The sequence below is a fragment of the Mobula birostris genome, chromosome 1 (assembly GCF_030028105.1).
Source record: "Mobula birostris isolate sMobBir1 chromosome 1, sMobBir1.hap1, whole genome shotgun sequence".
Lineage (NCBI taxonomy): Eukaryota > Metazoa > Chordata > Chondrichthyes > Myliobatiformes > Myliobatidae > Mobula > Mobula birostris.
The window spans coordinates 1,345,118-1,368,529 of NC_092370.1; the positions used below are offsets into that span (position 1 = coordinate 1,345,118).

Here is a 23,412-nt window from a genome sequence, read left to right on the forward strand (position 1 = left end):
GGTCCCCTGCAGGCAGAAACAGGTGAGTTGATTATGAAGAGCAAAGACATGGCAGACCAATTGAATAATTACTTTGGTTCTGTCTTTACTAAGAAGGACATAAATAATCTTCCAGAAATAGTAGGGGACAGAGGGTCCAGTGAGATGGAGGAACTGAGCGAAATACATGTTAGTAGGGAAGTGGTGTTAGGTAAATTGAAGGGATTGAAGGCAGATAAATCCCCAGGGCCAGATGGTCTGCATCCCAGGGTGCTTAAGGAAGTAGCCCAAGAAATAGTGGATGCATTAGTGATAATTTTTCAAAACTCGTTAGATTCTGGACTAGTTCCTGAGGATTGGAGGGTGGCTAATGTAACTCCACTTTTTAAAAAAGGAGGGAGAGAGAAACCGGGGAATTATAGACCGGTTAGCCTAACGTCGGTGGTGGGGAAACCGCTGGAGTCAGTTATCAAGGATGTGATAACAGCACATTTGGAAAGTGGTGAAATGATCGGACAAAGTCAGCATGGATTTGTGAAAGGAAAATCATGTCTGACCAATCTCATTGAATTTTCTGATGATGTAACTAGTAGAGTGGATAGGGGAGAACCAGTGGATGTGGTATATCTGGATTTTCAGAAGGCTTTTGACAAGGTCCCACACAGGAGATTAGTGTGCAAACTTAAGGCACACGATATTGGGGGTAAGGTATTGGTGTGGGTGGAGAGTTGGTTAGCGGACAGGAAGCAAAGAGTGGGAATAAACGGGACCTTTTCAGAATGGCAGGCGGTGACTAGTGGGGTACCGCAAGGCTCAGTGCTGGGACCCCAGTTGTTTACAATATATATTAATGACTTGGATGAGGGAATTAAATGCAGCATCTCCAAGTTTGCGGATGACACGAAGCTGGGTGGCAGTGTTAGCTGTGAGGAGGATGCTAAGAGGATGCAGGGTGACTTGGATAGGTTGGGTGAGTGGGCAAATTCATGGCAGATGCAATTTAATGTGGATAAGTGTGAAGTTATCCACTTTGGTGGCAAAAATAGGAAAACAGATTATTATCTGAATGGTGGCCGATTAGGAAAAGGGGAGGTGCAACGTGACCTGGGTGTCATTATACACCAGTCATTGAAAGTGGGCATGCAGGTACATCAGGCGGTGAAAAAGGCGAATGGTATGCTGGCATTTATAGCGAGAGGATTTGAGTACAGGAGCAGGGAGGTACTATGGCAGTTGTACAAGGCCTTGGTGAGACCGCACCTGGAGTATTGTGTGCAGTTTTGGTACCCTAATCTGAGGAAAGACATCCTTGCCATAGAGGGAGTACAGAGAAGGTTCACCAGATTGATTCCTGGGATGGCAGTACTTTCATATGAAGAAAGAATGGATGAACTGGGCTTGTACTCGTTGGAATTTAGAAGATTGAGGGGAGATCTGATTGAAACGTATAAGATCCTAAAGGGATTGGACAGGTTAGATGCAGGAAGATTGTTCCCGATGTTTGGGAAGTCCAGAACGAGGGGTCACAGTTTGAGGATAGAGGGGAAGCCTTTTAGGACTGAGATTAGGAAAAACTTCTTCACACAGAGGGTGGTGAATCTGTGGAATTCTCTGCCACAGGAAACAGTTGAGGCCAGTTCATTGGCTATATTTAAGAGGGAGTTAGATATGGCCCTTGTGGCTACGGGAGTCAGGGGGTATGGAGGGAAGGCTGGGGCAGTGTTCTGAGTTGGATGATCAGCCATGATCATAATAAATGGCGGTGCAGGCTCGAAGGGCCGAATGGCCTACTCCTGCACCTATTTTCTATGTTTCTATGTTTCTATCTCTTGCTCGTGCAGTTTGGAATCGCTCAATCTAGACTGATTGCTAAATATCTTCCAACGAAGAGGTCACCGATGTTCCATCTGGGACTTCGTGTCGGTCTCTTCCTCTTCACACTTGCTACGCGCGGCCTCTCTGGTGATGAATATCTGTCACCTGTCAAGTAGGAGGCCGTGCACAATTCCGGGAATTCTGCGGCCATCAAACGTGCAGCTCCTCCTGTGGAGGGTCAGACAACCTGAGCCAATAGACTGGTCCTGGACTTACTTTCCATCTGGCATAGTTTGCATTATGGTGTTTGATTGTTGGGTTGATTTTGTATTGCTACACTTACGCTCTATTCTTGGTTGGTGCGGCTGTAACGAAACCAACTTTCCCTCGGGATTAATAAAGTGTATCTATCTATCTATCTGTCTATCTATCTATCTATCTATATATCTATCTATCTATGTTTCAATAAGATCCCCTGTCAGCCTTCTAAATTCCAGAATATGCAAGACCAGTCGCTCCAATCTTTCGACATATGACAATCCCGCCTTCCCGGAAATTAGCCTTGTGAACCTACGCTGCACTCCCTCAATAGCAAGAATGTCCTTCCCCAAATTTGGAGACCAAAACTGCGCACAGTACACAGTTCTCGGCAGGGCCCTGTACAGCTGCAGACGGACCTCTTTGCTCTTATGCTCAACTCCCCTTGTTATGAAGACCAGCATGCCATCAGCTTTCTTCACTTCCATGCTTCCTTTCAGTGACTGATGTTCAAGTCTGTTTTGTATTTCTGTGATATCATACCGGAGGAACATTGGATCATTTTGAACGCATGCATTTTTAAATTGCAGTAAACGAGGACTGAGTGTCATCATCATCTAATCATATCCAATCTAATATTTATATCTTTGTGTTACTTTAGGACGAGTGAGAGCTGTCGTACTCTCAGAGCAGCAAGCGTGAGGACATAGCGCTCTGAAATATGACCCAGTGATCTGCTGGCCTTCCCTGTTATGTGATTAGATGCCTCTGTATTCTACCCCGTCACGAGTCGGAGCAATTCGGAGTGCAGTCTTGTGCCACCGAGAAGCTCTGTAGTACGGACTTGATGATCCGCGTAGTAAAAGAAGTCCCGATCCTTCGAACCGGATTCGAACCAGCGACCGAAGGATGACTCCACTTCCTCTACAGTGCTCCGCTCTACCAACTGAGCTATCGAAGGAAAAGCGACACCAAGCTTCGCCACGTTGGCTCCTACCGACAATGATTATGCAGAATTTCATCCTAGTGTCTGTCGAACGATGGCAACAGCCTGCCAATTGTAATGTTTTTTCCTTCCAGCACTAGGGGCCACAGGCGACCGGATTACGCACATCACCGAGCTTATCACAATTCTAGGTGCGACTCCAACACAACCCTTTGATCCTCTTTGCTTGACAAAACCAAAGGCCACTCAGCTTTCTCATTTCGTCAAGTGTTCAGGGCAATTTCTTTTTGACCACTTAACTCATTTCTGTCTGAGTGGTCGCCTGCAGCTCATGCATTACTGAAACACCAGCTGCTAGCTAGCTTTTCGTCGTCTCTGCCTTTAACGCAGCACACCTACGACATTTCCCCCTTTCCTTTGACTGAGACACGTTCATGTTCCTCTCTGCTACCCCTATATTTTGTGCATTCCAAACTTCAGAGCAATTTAATCAGATGAGTGCCTCTGGATAGAAAATGTCAATGGAGAATGCGACCATCGATCTCGCTACCTCTCGCATGCTAAGCGAGCGCTCTACCATTTGAGCTAATTCCCAAGCACATTCGATCCACCGCCTGCAATTTGCTCAGCGCCACAAGCACCATTGCATGCCTGCCGCTGAATACCGTTGCACAATCAGCAGCTCACACACAGACACACTCACTCAATCATCAACCAACCACTCAGACACACATACGGTCGCTCTCTGCCACTGTCACCTTTCATGTCCCCAAACGACAATTCATTCTCCCGCGTGCAAAGAATTATCCTTCTGTCTATTTTTACAACCGATTGTGACGGCAGTGGGAATTGATATTGTCATACGGGCATGGGCTGGGAACATACCCAAGTGCAAGACACAGACACTGAAGTACTAGGGACAGGACTAGGATACAGGGCGATGGCAAGGACATGGAGAGGAAAACCAGGAACCTGGAACAGGACGGAACAAGGGAGCTAGGAGCCCGGGCTTGGACTCCGAGCCAGAGACTGCACAAGGACCCAGTACCTGGGTCTTGCCTATGGCTCGGCCCCAGAACCAGGCAAGAGGGAGTCTTGGCAGGCAGGCGGGACGAGACATGAGACTTGAGACTTGAGACTTGAGGCGAGGCGAGGCTGGAGACTGGAGTCAGGAATCGTGAGGCGAGGCGAGGCTGGAGACTGGAGGCACGAGACTTGAGGCGAGTCGAGGCTGGAGGCTGGAGACTTGAGGCGAGGCTTAGCAGGTTCCTCCTGGGCAGGGCGCGTTACTCCTGGGCAGGGCGCGGATCACCACCCAACAGCGGCAAGGGACAGGACGGGACAGAACCAACCCCAGGTAACGGCAAGACGGCTTGGCTTACCTGGGCGGAGGCAAGGGATAGGAAGGGAGCTAGGAACAGGGTGGCTACAGTACAAGACTGCAGGCATGACGAGGCGATGGTTTCCAGCAAGCCAAGGCGAGCGTTTCCAGCAAGACCAGTTGAGCGTTTCCAGCAAGACAAGACGAGTGTTTCCAGCAAAACAAGGCGAGTGTTTCCAGCAAGACAAGCCGAGCGTTTCCAGCAAGACAAGGGGGGCGTTTCCAGAAAGACAAGGCGAGCGTTTTCAGCAAGACAAGGCGAGCGTTTTCAGCAAGACAAGGCGAGCGTTTCCGGCAAGACAGGCAGGGTTTCAGGAAAGGAAACAGAAGGCAGAGGGAGGGATACAAGGTGTTAGGACAAGAACAATACAGCAACCACGCCCTGGTCTCTGAATTTATGCAGCCAGCCCGAACGAGAATCAGCTGCCTCAATTAGCTCAACAAGGACAGAAACAGGGTAGAAAGGAAACCTGGAGCAAGGGTCGATGAATCGGACCGTGAACCGGAATACGGACATCACGGACAGGACTATAACAGATATCTAGACTTCAAAGTAGCGACAAAAATTCGGCGTAAAATCACTTCCTCATGGAGACCCCGAAACAGACCGTGCAATGCGTCGCTTCCGTGAACATGCAGATGCCCCTCAGCTGAAATCAGGTCCCTCAACACCAACATATCACCAACAGGATCACTGTTAGCAAACTTACCGCATTCACCTTTCCTGTATAATTACGCCACGGAGGGAACTCGTGTGTCAGAAGCAGAACATCTTCATGAACCAAGGCAACGGCCGCGTCATCCACTTCTTCTGGCAGATTGTAAAACTGCATCAACGACACAACATTCTCCTGGAATTCTACGCTGATATCAAACAGAGCATTCTCCGATCTGCCGTTCCTGTCTATTTCGTTGCCGCATTCTCCGACACTTTTGGAAAACTACAGCCAAATGGCAAATCAGCTGAAAAGCTCATGACTGAATTCCATCATCAATGGACGATTTGCCTCTCTCCGGGACGATGATAGGAGGGACAAAACACTGCAGACATATGCACACTGCAAACCTGCTGTTCTAAGAGCTCGCTTCTGCAGGGCGCTCCAATTTCATGTAGCTGTACACCTAATGCACATCTGACTCTTCTGTTTCAAAGCTCTCACTTCAAATCCCTCGCAGAAATATGAAGATTTTGCTCCGGACGTGCGCCACCACACAGATGAGCCGAATTCCACCTCAACGGATATATGGAAACGACATAAGGGCGATAACAATGTCGTCAGGTGCCTTCCCTTTCAACGGTGCCCTCCAACGATGCGCCGAAATTCGGATTCTGGCATCCCTTGCTCCTGCAGTTTGGAATCGCTCATCCTAGACTGATTGCTAAAGGTTTTCCAACAAAGAGGTCACCGATGTTCCTTCTGGGCCTTTGTGTCGGTCTCTTCCTCTCTACACTTGCAACACGCGGCCTCTCCGGTGATGCATATCTGTTATCTGTCAAGAAGGAGGCCGTTCACAATTCTGCATTGATGGAGGCAGACGTGATGCACGGAACAACATCTGGTGAAACTTCGGAAATGTCTGCTTCGCTGCCGCGGCTACTGTGTGAAGGGAAATCTCCGGAGGGACATGCCCCGAATCCTTGGCTTTGCCTGCTGCTTGGCGGCCGGGGCCCGGGTAGAAGCGTTCGGCAGAGAGGTTGCCTGGTGCTCGGTGTCGGAGCGCTGGTGGGAGGCTGGAAGTTTTCAGACGGACTCAGACTTTGGACTGTGGTCGGGTGCTTCCAGGACGCTGCATCGGCAAGTTCGAGCCGCTGGAAGCTCATGGCAGGGGGATTTTCTTCCTTCTACCGTCTGCGTGAGATGACGAGGCAATCGGGTCTTTGAGACTTTTTTTTCCGTGCCCATGGTCTGCTCTTATCAAATTGCGGTATTGCGATGCACTGTTTAACTATGTAGTAGAATTATGTGGATTTTGTCACTTTTAGTCTTGGTCTTCTTGTGTTTTTGTGATATCATACCGGAGGAACATTGTATCATTTTTAATGCATTGTCAGTTGAGTTAAAAGAACGAGGACTGAATGTCGTCATAAACTAATCTAATCTAATCTAATATTTCCATCTCTGTGTTACCTTAGTACGAGTGAGGGTTGTCGTACTGTCAGAACAGCAAGCGTGAGGACATAGCGCTCTGAAATGTGAGCCACTGATCAGCTGGCCTTGCCTGTTATGTGATTAGATGCCTCTGATTCTATCCCGTCACGAGTCGGAGCAATTTGATTGCAGTCTTGTGCCACCGAGAAGCTCTGTAGTACGGAATCGACGATCCGCGTAGTAAAATAAGTCCCGATCCTTCGAGCCAGATTCGAACCAACAATCTAAGGATGACTCCATTTCCTCTACAGTCCTCCGGTCTACCAACTGAGCTGTCGAAGGAAAAGCGACACCAATCTCGGCCATGTTGGCTGCTACCGACAATGATTATGCAGATTTTCATCCTGGTGTCTCTCGACCCAGAGCAACAGCCTGCCAAATCTAATATCTAGTTCCTCCAGCACTAGGGGCCACAGATAACGCACATCACCGAGCTTATCACCATTCTCGGTGCGACTCCAACACAGCTCTTTCATCTTCATTGCTTGTCAAAATCAAAGGCTAATCAGCTTTCTCATTTCGCCCAGAGTCCAGGGCAATTTCCTTTCGACCACTTAACTGATTTCTGTCTGAGTGGATACCTGCTGCTCATATACTACTGAAGCACCAGCTGCCAGCTATCTTCTGCTGTCAGCACCAGCTGCCAGCTATCACACCTATCTTCTGTACATTCCAAACTTCACAGCAACTTGATGAGACGAGTGCCTCTGGATACAAAACGTCAATGGAGAATGCGAGCATCCATCTCGCTACCTCTCGCATGCTAAGCGAGCGCTCTACCATTTGAGCTAATTCCCCAGCACATCCAATTCACCTCCTGTAATTTCGTCTGCGCCACAAGCACCATTGCATGCTTGCCACTGCTCACCGTTGCACTATCATCAGCTCACACACAGACACACTCACTCAATCATCAACCAACCACTCCGACACACATACGGTCGCTCTCTGCCACTGTCACCTCTCATGTTCCCAAACGACAATTCATTATATCGCATGCAAAGAATTATCCTTTTATTTTTATAATCGATTGTTATTGCAGTTGGAATTGATATCTCCACTTCAATGTAGCGACAATCATTCGGCGTACAATCACTTCCTCACAGAGACACCGAAACATTCCGTGTAATGCGTCGCTTCCGTGAACATGCATATTCACGTCATCTGAAATCTGGCCCTCAATACCCACATAAAACCAACAACACCACAGTTAGCAACATTTCCGCATTCACCTTTCCTGGATCATTACGCCCCGGCGGGAACTCATGTGTCAGAAGCAGAACATCTTCATGAACCAAGGAGATGGCCGCGTCATCCATTTCTTCTGGCAGATTGTAAATCTCCATGTACGACTCAACATTCTGGTGGAAATCTACGCTGCACTCAAAGGAGCAATCTCGGATCCGCCATACCTGCCTATTTCGTTGCCGCATTCTCCGACACTTTTGCAAAAGTATAGCCAGATGACAAATCAGCTGAACAGCTCAATGACTGAATTCCATCATCACGGGACGATTTGCTTCTCTCCGGGTCGATAATAGGAGGGACAACACACTGCAGACATACGCACCTGCTGTTCCAAGAGCTCGCTGGCGCAGGACGATTCAATTTCATGCTCCTGTACACTTAATACAGATCTGCCTCTTCTGTTTCACAGCTCCCACTTCAAACCTCTTGCAGAAATATGGAGATTTTTCTCCTGACTTGTGCCACCACACAGATGAGCCGATCTGCACCTCAGCGGACGTATGGAAACGACATAAGGCCGCTAACAATGTCGTCAGCTGCCTTCGTTTTCAACGGTGCCCTCCAACGATGCGCCGGAATTCAGATTCTGGCATCCCTTCCTCGTGCAGTTTGGAATCGCTCAACCTAGTCTGGTTGCTAAATGTCTTCCAACGAAGAGGTCACCGATGTTCCATCTGGGCCTTTGTGTCGGTCTCTTCCTCTGTACACTTGCTACGCCCGGCCTTTCCGGTGATGAATATCTGTTACCTGTCAAGTAGGAGGCCGTGCACAATTCTGATTTGATGGAGGCAGATGTGAGAGCACGGAGGAACATCTGGTGAAACTTCTGAACTGCGTGCTTCGCTGCCGCTGCTATGTGTGATCCGAAATCTCCGGAGGGGAATATCCTGAATCCTCGGCTTTGCCTGTTGCTTAGCGGCCGGGATCTGGGTGGATGCGCTCGGCAGAGATGGTACTCGGTGCTCGGTGTCGGAGGGCCGGTCGGAAGATCGAAGTTTTCGGACGGACTCAGAATAAGACTGTGGGCTGGTGCCTCCGGGACGCTGTATCAGCAGGTTCGCGGCGCTGGAAGCTCATGGCAGGGGGAGTTTCTTCCTTCTACCGTCTGCGTGAGATGATGAGGCCATCAGGTCTTTGAAACTTTTTTTTTCGGTGCCCATGGTCTGCTCTTATCAAATTACGGCATTACTTTGCACTGTTGTAACTATTTGGTAGAATTATGTGTTTTTTGTCAATTTTAGTCTTGGTCAATAGACAATGGGGAATAGATAATAGGTGCAGAAGTAGAGCATTCCGCGCTTCGAGCCAGCACCGCCATTCACTGTGATCATGGCTGATCATCCACAATCTGCATCCAGTTCCTGCGTTATCCCCATAACCTTTGGTTCCGCTATCTTTAAGAGCTCTATCCATCTCTTTCTTGAAAGCATCCAGAGACTTGGCCTCCACAGCCTTCGGGGGCAGAGCATTCCACATGTGTGCCACTCTCTGGGTGAAAAAGTTCTTCCTCAACTCCGTTCTAAATGGCCCACCGCTTATTCTTAAAATGTGGCCTCTGGTTCTGGACTCACCCATCAGCGGGAAAATGCTTCCTTCCTTCACCGTGTCCACCCCTTAATAATCTTATATCGTTAGTGCGCATGCGCCGGTCGTGCATGCAGCCTGGTACGGCCGTTCGGGTCTATTTTTACTTACTTTCTTCTTTACTTTTTAATTTACGCTATTTTTTGTATTTTTCTTCCTCACGGTAACACGTCGATGCTGCACCCTCTCTAACATGCTGGTAGAGAGAGTTTTATTTCGCTTTTCTTTAGCGCTGGAAATGGTTACATCCCGACACGCGGGACAGAAGCAAGGTCACATTGTGTATTCCACGGACCAGCACATACCGGCCGGCTTAGCGAACAGAGCGGTGGACACCCCTGCGGAAATCCGGAGGAAAACACACAGAGGGTGTCACAAAGCCGAGGAAAGAGGAACGGGTCGAGACAACAGAGACTTTTGGAGAAGAGGATTTCGGTGTTTAATACCGTTCCGGCTGACCGGAAGTGCACTGAGAGCGGTGAGCATAAAGGTGTTCGGTGCTTACTGATCTGGTTAACAACAGATGGTACAATCAGGGATATATTTGATCGAGGAACGTGTTTGCAGACTGGATATTGAACTTTTTACTGTTGGACTTCGGCCACATTCCACCGTGATACAACACTTGGCGGCACGGGAGGTCGTTCCTGCCTGTGGGCATCGAACGTGCAGCTCCTCCCGTGGAGGGTCAGGCACCCTGAGCCAATAGACTGGTCCTGGACTTACTTTCCATCTGGCATAGTTTTGCATTTTGTTGTTTGATTGTTGGGGTTTTTTGTTTTGCTATACTTACGCGCTATTCTTGGTTGGTGCGGCGGGAACGAAACCAAATTTCCCTCGGGAATAATAAAGTATGTCTATCTATCTATCTATCTATCTATGTTTCAATAAGATCCCATCTCAGCCTTCTGAATTCCAGAATATACAAGCCCAGTCGCACCAATCTTTCGACATATTACAGTCCCGCCATTCCGGAAATTAGCCTTGTGAACCTACGCTGCACTCCCTCAATAGCAAGAATATCCTTCTTCAAATTTGGAGACCAAAACTGCACACAGCACTCCAGGTGTGGTCTTACTAGGGCCCTATATCGCTGCAGAAGGACCTCTTTGCTCTTATGCTCAACTCCCCTTGTTATGAAGCCCAGCATGCCATGAGCTTTCTTCACTGCCTGCTGTACTTGCATGCTTGTTTTCAGTGACTGATGTTCAAGTCTGTCTTGTGTTTTTCTGATATCATACCGGAGGAACATGGTATCATTTTTTTTTAATTTTATTTTTATTTGGATAAGGAATTCACAAATATCATGTACTTTTTTTTCACACATATAACCTTTTCCATTTTTTATATGTATAAAACTACAATTATTTATACATTCTTAAGTACACATTGAGATGATATAAAAGGAAAATAAACATTTAAATAGATAATTATGTACTGTGGTAAATCTAATCTATTAGGCTAAGTAATGGAATTAGTTGTTAAGAAAAATGGTAATAATAGTTTCCATATAACCCTTCTGGACCATTTCCACTGGTCCAAAATGTTGTATATAAGCCTATGTATCAACCATTGTAGGTGTTTATATCCTAATTTGTTCATGCTTGCTCCTGCCCGCAGACATAATTATCCAATCCCTATGTACTTATTTACTTAATTTTTTCATTTTTTATCCCTTTCCCAAATCTTTCCCTTTACTTGTGTTAATTCTCTATTTTCCAAAAGAAAACAACAAAAAAAAAACAAACATTTAGACTAGGGGTGCTTACGTTAGCAATATTACTGTGTTGATGAGAAGAACAGTATAAATCATTAGGAGAGTCATCTAAAGTCTGCTCGCATTGGGGTTATATATTCAATCCATTTATTCCAGATTTGATAATTTTTTTCCTTTTGAGTTCTCAGGGAGTAAGTCAACTTTTCCATTTTAAAAATTTCCAAGATAATTTCGTACCAATCTTCTAATGTAGGTGGTATTGGATTTAGCCATTTTGTAGTGATTGATTTCTTACTTGCCGCTAAGAGGGTCTGCAGCAACTTTATATCTTCCTTCTGTTCAAGAAACAATACATGCCACAAATAGAGCGTCTCAAAGTTCAGAGGTATCTGGGACCTAAGTACCTTAACTAATGTTCTATGAATACCTTCCCAAAATAGACTTAATTTAGGGCAATCCCAAAAAATATGAAAATGATTTGCCTCCTTGGAGCCACACCTTCTCCAACACATCACATTTCTATCTTTATATTTTTCCTGACATGGGGTCTTGAAGTATCTTATAATGTTTTTCCAACAATGTTCTCTCCAAGTCAAAGAATTAGTCGAAGACCATTGAAAGCTGCAGATTTTCTCCCAAGCCTCCTCTGAAAGTACCAACCCCGCTTCTTTCTCCCACTTCTCTTTAATATACGGTGTATTTACATGTTTAGCATGGGAGAGTGCATTATATAATCGAGAAACTGATTTACTAGGTATTGAACTGCAAGCCGAATTCAGAATCTTGAAAAATTCTAATTCTGCTGTTGATAGGTCTGTATATCTACAACTCTGGTTAACATAGTTTCGTACTTGAAGGTACCTAAAAAAGTCATTATGTTCTAGGCCATGTTTGTCCTGCAGGATTTGGAAACTTTGTAATACTCTTTTATCTATAAATGAGAGGTAGGTTGTAAGACCTTTCTTTATCCATAGCTCAAATCTTTTATCTCCTCTGTTGGGAAGGAATTCGGTATCATATGCACACCATCAAAAGAGTTTTAACATGTTATTAATTCCACATGAATTAACCACCTTCTGCCATACTTTTAAAGTAAAATTTATCCAAGCGTTTTTAAATTTTTCCAACTGGGCCATCAATCCTTTGTCAGCTATTGAGGCTTGAAGAGGAAAGCTGTTAACTAATCCAAATTCTATTTCCTTCCATCTAGCCTTATATTCCCTATTACACCAATATAACAGAGGGGTTATCTGTGAGGCACAAAAATAATTTCTCAGGCAAGGAAGAAGCATACGTCCTCCTTCCTTCCCTAACTGTAAGGTGTTATATCGAATTCTAGGTTTCTTTCCTTGCCAAATAGAAACATAGAAAATAGGTGCAGGAGTAGGCCATTCGGCCCTTCGAGCCTGCACCGCCATTTATTATGATCATGGCTGATCATCCAACTCAGAACCCCGCCCCAGCCTTCCCTCCATACCCCCTGACACCCGTAGCCACAAGGGCCATATCTAACTCCCTCTTAAATATTGCCAATGAACTGACCTCAACTGCTTCCTGTGGCAGAGAATTCCACAGATTCATCACTCTCTGTGTGAAGAAGTTTTTCCTAATCTCAGTCCTAAAAGGCTTCCCCTCTATCCTCAAACTGTGGCCCCTTGTTCTGGACTTCCCCAACATCGGGAACAATCTTCCTGCATCTAGCCTGTCCAATCCCTTTAGGATCTTATACGTTTCAATCACATCCCCCCTCAATCTTCTAAATTCCAACGAGTACACGCCCAGTTCATCCAGTCTTTCTTCATATGAAAGTGCTGCCATCCCAGGAATCAATCTGGTGAACCTTCTTTGTACTCCCTCTATGGCAAGGATGTCCTTCCTCAGATTGGTGGACCAAAACTGCACACAATACTCCAGGTGTGGTCTCACCAAGGCCTTGTACAACTGCAGTAGTACCTCCCTGCTCCTGTACTCGAATCCTCTCGCTATAAATACCAGCATACCATTCGCCTTTTTCACCGCCTGATGTACCTGCATGCCCACTTTCAATGACTGGTGTATAATGACACCCAGGTCTCATTGCACCTCCCCTTTTCCTAATCAGCCACCATTCAGATAATAATCTGTTTTCCTATTTTTGCCACCAAAGTGGATAACTTCACATTTATCCACATTAAATTGCATCTGCCATGAATTTGCCCACTCACCCAACCTATCCAAGTCACCCTGCATCCTCTTAGCATCCTCCTCACACCTAACACTGCCCCCCAGCTTCGTGTCATCCGCAAACTTGGAGATGCTGCATTTAATTCCCTCATCCAAGTCATTAATATATATTGTAAACAACTGGGGTCCCAGCACTGAGCCTTGCGGTACCCCGCTAGTCACCGCCTGCCATTCTGAAAAGGTCCCGTTTATTCCCACTCTTTGCTTCCTGTCTGCTAACCAAGTCTCCACCCACACCAATACCTTACCCCCAATACCGTGTGCTTTAAGTTTGCACACTAATCTCCTGTGTGGGACCTTGTCAAAAGCCTTCTGAAAATCCAAATATACCACATCCACAGGTTCTCCCCTATCCACTCTACTAGTTACATCCCCAAAAAATTCTATGACATTCGTCAGACATGATTTTCCTTTCACAAATCCATGCTGACTTTGTCCGATCATTTCACCACTTTCCAAATGTGCTGTTATCTCATCCTTGATAACTGACTCCAGCAGTTTCCCCACCACCGACGTTAGGCTAACCGGTCTATAATTCCCCGGTTTCTCTCTCCCTCATTTTTTAAAAAGTGGAGTTACATTAGCCACCCTCCAATCCTCAGGAACTAGTCCAGAATCTAACGAGTTTTGAAAAATTATCACTAGTGCATCCACTATTTCTTTTGCTACTTCCTTAAGCACTCTGGGATGCAGACCATCTGGCCCTGGGGATTTATCTGCCTTCAATCCCTTCAATTTACCTAACACCACTTCCCTACTAACATGAATTTCGCTCAGTTCCTCCATCTCACTGGACCGTCTGTCCCCTACTATTTCTGGAAGATTATTCATGTCCTCCTTAGTGAAGACAGAACCAAAGTAATTATTCAATTGGTCTGCCATGTCCTTGCTCCTCATAATCAATTCATCTGTTTCTGTCTGCAGGGGACCTACATTTGTCTTTACCAGTCTTTTCCTTTTTACATATCTATAAAAGCTTTTACAGTCCGTTTTCATGTTGCCTGCCAGTTTTCTCTCATAATCTTTTTTCCCCTTCCTAATTAAGCCCTTTGTCCTCCTCTGCTGAACTCTGAATTTATCCCAGTCCTCAGGTGAACCACTTTCTCTGGCTAATTTGTATGCTTCTTCTTTGGAATTGATACTATCCCTAATTTCTCTTGTCAGCCACGGGTGCACTACCTTCCTTGATTTATTCTTTTGCCAAACTGGGATGAACAATTGTTGTAGTTCATCCATGCAACCTTTAAATGCTTGCCATTGCATATCCACCGTCAATCCTTTAAGTGTCATTTGCCAGTCTATCTTAGCTAATTCACGTCTCATACCTTCAAAGTTACCCCTCTTTAAGTTCAGAACCTTTGTTTCTGAATTAACTATGTCACTCTCCATCTTAATGAAGAATTCCACCATATTATGGTCGCTCTTACCCAAGGGGCCTCTCACGACAAATTGCTAATTAACCCTTCCTCATTGCTCAAAACCCAGTCCAAAATAGCCTGCTCTCTAGTTGGTTCCTCGACATGTTGGTTCAAAAAACCATCCTGCATACATTTCAAGAAATCCTCTTCCTCAGCACCTTTACCAATTTGGTTCACTCAATCTACATGTAGATTGAAGTGGGAAATCCATTTGTTCCATTCCCTGAATTGATTATCATCCCCCTCCACCGGTAAAGTACGGAAAAGATACAATAACCGAGGAAGAATATTCATTTTTATGGTATTTATCCTTGAATTTAAACTTAAAAAGGGGATAAGATTCCATCTATGCATATCTGCTTTTATCTCTGAGATTAATGGCCCATAATTTACCTGTGACAGTGTTGAAAGATCCTTCGGCAGGGTTATTTCTAAATATTTTAATGATTTAGTTTCCCACTTAAGATCATATGTATCCTGCAATTTTTTGGATGGTGTATAATTTAGGGACATAACCTGCGTTTTCTTTACATTTATTTTAAAACCTGATATTTTCTCAAAGTCATCCAACAGTGTAAACAATCCTATAAATGATTTTTCTGGTTCACTCAGATAGACCAAAACATAATCTGCGAATAATGCCACTTTCTGTTCAATCCCTGCCACCTTGACACCTTTTACGATTTCACTCTGTCTTATTAGTTGGGCAAGCTGTTCAATATATAGCGCAAAAAGGAGAGGAGAAATTGGGCATCCCTGTCTAGTGCCTCTCTCTAAGATGAAGGAGTCAGAGATGTCCCCATTTATCTTAATTCGGGCTGTAGGGCTGTCATATAGAGTCTGAATTACTTTAATAAACTTTTCTTGAAAGCCGAATCTTCCTAACACTCTGTATAGGAATGCCCAACTAACCGAATCAAAAGCTTTCTCAGCGTCCAATCCTACTACAATTGTCTCTGTCTCGTTCTTATTAACCTGTTCTAATATGTGCAGAGTTCTCCTTACGTTGTCCTGTGTTTGTCTTTGTTGAATAAATCCAGTCTGGTCTAAGTGGATTAGGCCAGGTAAAAGCTTTTCCAATCTGCGCGCTAATATAGATGTAAATAGTTTCTAATCTAAGTTAAGAACACTAATTGGCCGATAATTGCCACATTCTAGTTTATCTTTACCCTCTTCAGGAATAACTGAAATAATCGCTTCTCTCCAGGAAGGTGGAGTTTCTCCTCTCTGCAAGATCCAATTAAAGGTGTTAAGTAGTAATGGGTCTAACTGTGTATTCAGGGACTTGTACCACTCTGAGGTAACCCATCAGAACCCGGGGACTTTCCAGCCTTTAACCTAGAGATGGCCACGTTCAGTTTTTTGACAGTTACTGGTTCTAATAAACTTTCATTTTGTAAATCTGTAAGTTTAGGTAGATCTAAAAAATTCAATACACTGTCTATATAGGGCTCATTGGGGGCCCGGGTTTGGGAGTACAGCTCTCGATAATATGTTTCAAAACTCTCTTGAATTTTCCCTATTTTACTCTCCACAAGCTTTGTCTTTGGATTCTTTATTTTATGAATTGTATTGTCTGCTTGTTGTTTTCGTAATTTATATGCTAATAATCTAGCTGATTTACCTCCTACTTCATAATTCTTTTGTCTCAGGTAAAGAAAAGCGAGCGCTCTACCATTTGAGCTAATTCCCCAGCACATCCGATCCACCTCCTGTAATTTGCTCAGCGCCACAAGCACCATTGCATGCCTGTCGCTGAACACCGTTGCACAATCATCAGCTCACACACAGACACACTCACTCAATCATCGACCAACCACTCAGACACACATACGGTCGCTCTCTGCCACTGTCACCTTTCATGTCCCCAAACGACAATTCATTCACCCGCATGCAAAGAATTATACTTCTGTCTATTTTTACAACCGATTGTAACGGCAGTTGGAATTGATATCGTCATACGTGCACGGGCTGGAAACGGACCCAAGTGCAAGACAAAGACACTGAAGTACTAGGGACAGGACTAGGATACAGGGCGATGGTAAGGACATGGACAAGAAAACCAGGAACCTGGAACAGGACTGAACAACGGAGCTATGAGCCCGAGCTTGGACTCCGAGCCAGAGACTGCACAAGGACCCAGTATCTGCGTCTTGCCTCTGGCTCGGCACCAGAACCAGGCAAGGACGAGTCTTGGCAGGCAGGCGGGACGAGACCTGAGATTTGAGACTTGAGACTTGAGACTTGAGGCGAGGCGAGGCTGGAGACTGGAGTCAGGAAACTTGAGGTGAGGCGCGGCTGGAGACCGGAGGCACGAGACTCGAGGCGAGGCGAGGCGAGGCTGGAGGCCGGAGACTTGAGGCGAGGCGAGGCTGGAAGCTGGAGACGTGAGGCGAGGCTTAGCAGGTTCCTCCTGGGCAGGGCGCGGATCACCACCCAACAGAGGGAAATGACAGGACGGGACAGAACCAACTCCAGGTAACGGCAAGACGGCCTGGCTTACCTGGGCGGAGGCAAGGGATAGGAAGGGAGCTAGGAACAGGGTGGCTACAGTACAAGACTGCAGGCACGACGAGGCGATAGTTTCCATCAAGCCAAGGTGAGTGTTTCCAGCAAGACCAGGTGAGCGTTTCCAGCAAGGTAAGACGAGTATTTCGAGCAAGACAAGGCGAGTGTTTTCAGCAAGACAAGGCGAGGGTTTCCAGCAAGACCAGGTGAGCGTTTCCAGCAAGACCAGGTGAGCGTTTCCAGCAAGACCAGGTGAGCGTTTCCAGCAAGACAAGGCGAGTGTTTCCAGCAAGACAAGGCGACGGTTTCCAGCAAGACAAGGCGACGGTTTCCAGCAAGACAAGGCGACGGTTTCCAGCAAGACAAGGCGAGCGTTTCCAGCAAGACAAGGCGAGCGTTTCCAGCAAGACAAGGCGAGCGTTTCCAGCAAGACAAGGCGAGCGTTTCCAGCAAGACATGGAGAGCATTTCCAGCAAGACAAGGCGAGCGTTTCCAGCAAGACAGGGCAGGGCTTCAGGAGAGGAAACAGAAGGCAGTGGAAGGGATACAAGGTGTTAGGACAAGAACAATCCAGCAACCACGCCCTGGTCTCTGAAGGTATGTATGCAGCCAGCACCAACGAGAATCAGCTGCCTCAATTAGCTCAACAAGGACAGAAACAGGGTAGAAAGGAAACCTGGAGCAAGGCTTGATGAACCGGACCGGGAACCGGAATTTGGACATCACGGACCGAACTATAACAGATATCTAGACTTCAAAGTAGCGACAAAAATTCGGCGTAAAATCACTTCTTCATGGAGACACCGAAACATACCGTGCAATGCGTTGCTTCCGTGAACATGCAGATGCCCCTCAGCTGAAACCTGGCCCCGCAACACCAACATATCACCAACAGCACCACTGTTAGCAACATTCCCGCATTCACCTTTCCTGTATTATTACGCCACGGAGGGAACTCGTGTGTCAGAAGCAGAACATCTTCATGAACCAAGGCAATGGCCGCAATTCCATTTCTTCTAGGAGATTGTAAAACTGCATCAACGACACAACATTCTCCTGGAATTCTACACTGCTATCAAACAGAGCATTCTCGGATCTGCCGTCCCTGTCTATTTCGTTGCCGTATTCTGCGACACTTTTGGAAAACTACAGCCAAATAACAAATCAGCTGAAAAGCTCAATGACTGAATTCCATCATCAATAAACGATTTGCCTCTCTCCGGGACGATGATAGGAGGGACAAAACACTGCAGACATATGCACACTGCAAACCTGCTGTTCCAAGAGCTCGCTTCTGCAGGGCGCTCCAATTTCATGTTGCTGTACACCTAATGCGCATCTGACTCTTCTGTTTCACAGCTCTCACTTCAAATCACTCGCAGAAATATGAAGATTTTGCTCCGGACTTGCGCCACCACACAGATGAGCCGAATTCCATCTCAATGGATATATGGAAAAGACATAAGGGCGATAATAATTTCGTCAGCTGCCTTCGCTTTCAACGGTGCCCTCCAAGGATCAGCCGAAATTCAGATTCTGGCATCCCTTCCTCGTGCAGTTTGGAATCGCTCATCCTAGACTGATTGCTAAATGTCTTCCAACGAAGAGGTCACCGATGTTCCATCTGGGCCTTTGTGTCGGTCTCTTCCTCTCTACACTTGCTACACGCGGCCTCCCCGGTGATGCATATCTCTTATCTGTCAGGTAGGAGGCCGTGCACAATTCCGCACTGATGGCGGCAGACGTGATGCACGGAGGAACATCTGGTGAAACTTTGGAAATGCCTGCTTCGCTGCCGCGGCTACTGTGTGATCGGAAATCTCCGGAGGGAAATGCCCCGAATTCTCGGCTTTGCCTGTTGCTTGGCGGCCGGGGCCCGGGTGGAAGCGTTCGGCAGAGAGGTTGCTCGGTGCTCGGTGTCGGACCGCTGGTCGGAAGCTGGAAGTTTTCGGACGGACTCAGACTTTGAACTGTGGTCGGTTGCTTCCAAGACGCTGCAGCGGCAAGTTCGAGCCGCTGGAAGCTCATGGCAGGAGGATTTTCTTCCTTCTACCGTCTGCGTGAGATGACAATGCAATCAGGTCTTTGAGACTGTTTTCTCCGTGCCCATGGTCTGCTCTTATCAAATTGCGGTATTGCTTTGCACTGCTTAACTATATGGAAGAATTAGTACCACAGAACCATAGAAACTACAGCACAGAAACAGGCCCTTTGGCCCTTCTTGGCTGTGCCGAACCATTTTCTGCCTAGTCCCACTGACCTGCACACGGCCCATATCCCTCCATACAACTCCCATCCACGTATCTGTCAAATTTGTTCTTAAATGTTAAAAAAGAGCCGCATTTACCACCTCGTCTGGCAGCTCATTCCATACTCCCACCACTCTCTGTGTGAAGAAGCCCCCCCTAATGTTCCCTTTAAACTTTTCCCCCTTCACCCTTAACCCATGACCTCTGGTTTATTTCTCCCCTTGCCTCAGTGGAAAATGCCTGCTTGCATTCACTCTATCTATACCCATCATAATTTTATATACCTCTATCAAATCTCCCCTCATTCTTCTATGCTCCAGGGAATAAAGTCCCAACCTATTCAACCTTTCTCTGTAGCTGAGTTTCTCAAGTCCCGGCAACATCCTTGTAAACCTTCTCTGCACTCTTTCAACCTTATTTATATCCTTCCTGTAATTTGGTGACCAAAACTGAACACAATACTCCAGATTCGGCCTCACCAGTGCCTAATACAACCTCATCATAACATTCCAGCTCTTATACTCAATACTACGATTAATAAAGGCCAATGTACCAAAAGCTCTCTTTACGAACCTATTCACCTGTGACGATACTTTTAAGGAATTTTGTATCTGTATTCCCAGATCCCTCTGTTCCACTGCACTCCTCAGTGCCTTACCATTAACCCTGTATGTTCTACGTTGGTTTGTCCTTCCAACGTGCAATACCTCACACTTGTCAGTATTAAACTCCATCTGCCATTTTTCTGCCCATTTTTCCAGCTGGTCCAAGTCCCTCTGCAGGCTCTGAAAACCTTCCTCACTGTCTACTACACCTCCAATCTTTGTATCATCAGCGAACTTGCTGATCCAATTTACCACATTATCATCCAGATCATTGATATAGATGACAAATAACAATGGACCCAGCACTGATCCCTGTGGCACACCACTAGTCACAGGCCTCCACTCAGAGAAGCAATTTTCTACCACCACTCTCTAGATTCTTCCATCGAGCCAATGTCCAATCCAATTTACCACCTCTCCATGTATACCTAGCGACTGAATTTTCCTAACTAACCTCCCATGCGGGACTTTGTCAAAGACCTTACTGAAGTCCATGTAGACAATATCCACTGCCTTCCCTTCATCCACTTTCCTGGTAACCTCCTCGAAAAACTCCAACAGATTGGTCATACATGACCTACCACGCACAAAGCCATGTTGACTCTCCCTAATAAGCCCCTGTCTATCCAAATGCTTGTAGATTCTGTCTCTTAGTATTCCCTCCAATAACTTACCTACTACTGACGTTAAACTCACCGGCCTATAATTTCCCGGAATACTTTTCGATTCTTTTTCAAACAACGGAACAACATGAGCCACTCTCCAATCCTCCGGCACTTCACCCGTAGACAGCGACATTTTAAATATTTCTGCCAGGGCCCCCGCAATTTCAACACTAGTCTCCTTCAAGGTCCGAGGGAACACCCTGTCAGGTCCCGGGGATTTATCCACTTTAATTTTCCTCAAGACAGCAAGCAGCTCTTTCTTTTCAATCTATACAGTTGCCATGATCTCACTGCTTGATTCCCTCAATTCCATAGAATTCATGCCAGTTTCCTTAGTAAATACAGACGCAAAACACCTATTTAAGATCTCCCCCATTTCCTTTGGTTCTGCACAAAGCCGACCACTCTGATCTTCAAGAGGACCAATTTTACCCCTTACAACCCTTTTGCTCTTAATATACTTGTAAAAGCTCTTTGAATTATGTGGATTTTGTCACTCATAGTCTTGGTCTTCTTGTGTTTTTGTGATATCATACCGGAGGAACATGGTATCATTTTTTAATGCATTGTAAGTTGATTTCAAAGAACAAGGACTGAATGTCGTCATAACCTAATCTAATCTAATCTAATATTTCCATCTCTGTGTTACCTTAGGACGAGTGACGGTTGTCGTAGTGTCAGAGCAGCAAGCTTGAGGACATAGCGCTCTGAAATGTGACCCAGTGATCAACTGGCCTTCCCTGTTATGTGATTAGATGCCTCTGTATTCTATACCGTCACGAGTCGGAGCAATTCGGACTGCAGTCTTGTGCCACCGAGAAGCTCTGTAGTACGGAATTGATGATCGGCGCAGTAAAAGAAGTCCCGATCCTTCGAGCCGGATTCGAACCAGCGACCTAAGGATGACTCCATTTCCTCTACAGTCCTCCGCTCTACCAACTGAGCTATCGAAGGACGAGCGACATCGAGCTTCGCCACGTTGGCTCCTACCGACAATGATTATGCAGATTTTCATCCTAGTATCTCTCGACCCACAACAACAGCCTGCCAATTGCAATATCTAGTCCTTCCAACACTAGGGGACGCAGGCGACCGGATGACGCACATCACCGAGCTTATCACCATTCTGGGTGCGACACCAACACAGCTCTTTGATCTTCTTTGCTTGTCAAAATCAAAGGCTACTCAGGTTTCTCATTTCGCCCCGTGTCCAGGGCAAATTCCTTTTGACCACTGAACTGATTGCTATCTGAATGGTCGCCTGCAGCTCATGCATTACTGAAATACCAGCTGCCAGCTAGCTTTTCCTCCCACCTGCCTTCAACGCAGCAGACCTTCGACATGCCCGTCTTTCCTTTGGCTGAGACACGTTCCTCTCCATCTCGCCACCCCTACCTTTTGTGCATTCCAACATTTAGAGCAATTTGATGAGACGAGTGCCTCTGAATACAAAATGTCAATGGAGAATGCGAGCATCGATCTCGCTACCTCTCGCATGCTAAGCGAGCGCTCTACCATTTGAGCTAATTCCCCAGCACATCCATTTCCCCTCCTGTGATTTGCTCTGCGCCACAAGCACCATTGCATGCCTGCCACTGCTCACCGTTGCACAATCAGCAGCTCACACACAGACACACTCACTCAATCATCAACCAACCACTCCGACACACATACGGTCGCTCTCTGCCACTGTCACCTTTCATGTACCCGAACGACAATTCATTCTCCAGCATGCAAAGAATTATCCTTCTATTTTTACAACCGATTGTTATTGCAGTTGGAATTGATATCTCCACTTAAATGTAGTGACAAACGTTCGGCGTACAATCACTTCCTCACAGAGACACCGAAACATAACGTGTTATGCATCGCTTCCGTGAACATGCGTATTCACCTCTGCTGAAATTTGGCCCGTCAACACACACATATCACAAGCAACAACACAGTTAGCAACCTTTCCAATTCAGAGTTCCTGTACTATTACGCCCCGGCGGGACCTCATGTGTCAGAAGCAGAACTTCATCATGAACCAAGGAGTTCTCCGCGTCATCCATTTCTTCTGGCAGGTTCTAAAGCTCCATCACCGACTCAACATTCTGCTGGAATTCTACACTGCTATCAAAGAGAGCATTCTCAGATCTGCCGTTCCTGTCTATTTCGTTGCCGCATTTCCGACACTTTTGGAAAAGTACAGCCAAATGACTAATCAGCTGAACAGCTCAATGACTGAATTCCATCATCACGGGACGATTTGCTTCTCTCCGGGACGATGATAGGAGGCACAACACACTGCAGACATACGCACACGACAAACCAGCTCTTGCAAGAGCTCGCTTGTGCAGGGCGCTCCAATTTCATGTTCCTCCACACTTAATGCACATCTCTCTCTTCTGTTTCACAGTCCCCACTTCAAAGCTCTTGCAGAAATATGAAGAATTTTCTCCCAACTTGTGTCACCACACAGATGAGCCGATGTGCACCACAGCGGATGTATGGAAACGACAAAAGGCCGATAGCGATGCCGTCAGCTGCCTTCGCTTTCAACGGTGCCCTCCAGCGATCCGCCGAAATTCAGATTCTGGCATCCCTTGCTCGTGCAGTTTGGAATCGCTCAACCTAGACTGATTGCTAAGTATCTTCCAACGGAGAGGTCACCGATGTTCCAT

At 46.2% G+C, this 23,412-nt stretch overlaps 2 non-coding genes across 2 annotated transcripts; both read right to left on the reverse strand.

Moving 5' to 3' along the window:
- Positions 1 to 21,614: 21,614 nt before the first annotated feature.
- On the reverse strand, positions 21,615 to 21,700 carry trnay-gua (transfer RNA tyrosine (anticodon GUA)). Its single transcript is given in 2 exon segments — positions 21,615 to 21,650; positions 21,664 to 21,700. It is a non-coding gene; the product is annotated as a tRNA-Tyr (tRNA).
- Positions 21,701 to 22,206: 506 nt separating this feature from the next.
- Positions 22,207 to 22,279, reverse strand: trnaa-agc (transfer RNA alanine (anticodon AGC)). Its single transcript has one exon. It is a non-coding gene; the product is annotated as a tRNA-Ala (tRNA).
- Between the last annotated feature and the right edge of the window lie 1,133 nt (positions 22,280 to 23,412).